The sequence below is a fragment of the Triticum dicoccoides genome, chromosome 2B (genome assembly GCF_002162155.2).
Source record: "Triticum dicoccoides isolate Atlit2015 ecotype Zavitan chromosome 2B, WEW_v2.0, whole genome shotgun sequence".
NCBI lineage: Eukaryota > Viridiplantae > Streptophyta > Magnoliopsida > Poales > Poaceae > Triticum > Triticum dicoccoides.
Genome location: NC_041383.1, coordinates 825,616,692 through 825,618,635, shown reverse-complemented (window position 1 = coordinate 825,618,635; position 1,944 = coordinate 825,616,692). Strand labels below are relative to the sequence as shown.

General features: G+C 48.3%; 1 protein-coding gene across 1 annotated transcript in view; it reads right to left on the bottom strand.

The window, feature by feature from the left end:
* Positions 1-1,944, bottom strand: part of LOC119361616 (GATA transcription factor 26-like) — a 6,675-nt gene that overhangs the window by 2,784 nt on the left and 1,947 nt on the right. The gene's annotated exons all lie outside the window — the stretch shown is intronic.

Genomic DNA, 1,944 nt, shown 5'->3' with positions numbered 1-1,944 from the left:
TTTTCACTAATAAGGCCCTGTACAATGGTAGGTCCTTATGGAGGCACTTAGAAAATAAACAAAAAAATTCACTAATAAGGCCTTGCACAATGGTAGGTCCTTGGGGAGGCGCTTACAAAAATAAACAAGTTTTTTCACTAATAAGGCAGAAGAAAAATAAATAGGGGGAGGGGGAGTAATGGGGAAGGAGGAGGAGGAGAAGGGGGGATTTAGAAAGCACAAGTTGCAAAAAAAAATCACTAATAAGACAGAAGAGAAGCAATGAGAAATTCGGACGTGACATGATTTACCCTACAAAAAAAGGGAGCTGTCGGGGCCTAGTTACTCACATTGAGCGCTCCCCTGACTCGCCTCCCCCCCTCCCCGCCTCCACCTACCACCCTCCACGACGTAATTAACCTCACAGGAGACCACATTGCTCCCTTCCCCGGCATTCTACGTACCCCGCACTCTTAGCGGTTCTCCTTCCCTGTTATCGGCCCCTATCACGGGCTCGGCAGGAGGAACAGGAAGCTCGAAGTTCAACTAATTCTCAATTTGATCCGGGAGGAGGGGGCACCCATGGAGCCTCTGAGGTCGCTGACGGTGAGGGAGATCACCAACGAGCTACAACAGATGAGAGCGATAAGGTATAAAGCGGTGGCTGCAGATGTGTGGCCTCTAAGAAGGGCGGGAAAGTTTAAACATGTACATTTTAGACACATCATCAATTAATACAAAGCGACTTGAAACATCACAAAGAAGTAAGAGTGCGGGAAATTTTAAACATGTATGATGACGTTATCACAATCAAGCCTATGTGGTGTGGCACGATTACCCTAAAAAGGAGCTAGAGGGGCGGAGTTACTCATATGAGTGCTCACGGGACTCACCTCTCCCCCGCCTGCGGCTACCACACTCCACTACTTGACCTCATCGGAGACCACACTGTTCCCTTCCCCGGTATTCTACCCCACTCTTAGCGGGTCTCACTCATCCTCAATTTCAATCTAGGGGGCAGCCATGGAGCCTCTGAGGCCGTTGACGGTGAGGGAGGTCGCTGACGAGCTATAGGGGATGAGAGCGACAAGGTATAAAGCGACGTCTGCAGACGTGTGGCCTCGAAAGAACGCGAGAAATTTTAAACATGTACATTTAAAAACACATCATCAATTAATACAAAACGAATTGAAACAACACATAGAACTAAGAGCGCGGGAAAATTTAAACAATTATGATGACGTTATCACAACCGAGCCTATGTGGTGTGGCATGATTTGCCCTAAAAAGGAGATAGTGGAGCGGAGTTACTCAGAGAGCGCTCCCATGACTCACCTCTCCCCCCTCCACCTACCATCCTCGACGACGTGACTTCACCGGAGACCACACCCCTCTCTTCCCACACTCTTAGTGGTTCCCCTTCCTTGTTATCGGCCCCTATCTCGGTCGTGGTGGGAGGGACGAGAAGCTTGCAGTTCGGCTAAACCTCAATTTTGCTATGAGGGACAACCATGGAATTTTGGAGTCCACAGACGGAGAGGGAGGTCGCCGATGAGCTACGACGGATGAGAGCGCCAAGGGTAAAGTGGCAGCTGCGGCCGCCCAAGGAAAGTCGCAAGCTTGTGGCGTGAACCTTGTGAAGACAAACGTCAAGGAGAGGATTATGATGATTCTGAACGGGAGTGCAATGATAGAAGAGGTGATATTGCTATATTGTTGGGAAATGATAAATGCGTCGTCCAGGGATCCAGTGCAACGAGCTTGCTGAGGAGGAGGGGAGGGGCAGAGGTAAGCGTCTTTTCGACATGCGTGTGGTTTCTTTTTGTTATGTGTTACTATTGGAGTATTTAATTAATTTCACCATTATACATATACAAGTTAATTTTCTTAACTTTAAAGCCTTCCAATTCTAAATCCATTGAAAGGATATTTTCCTTTCATTCTTCCCCCCTGAGGGGGGGGGGG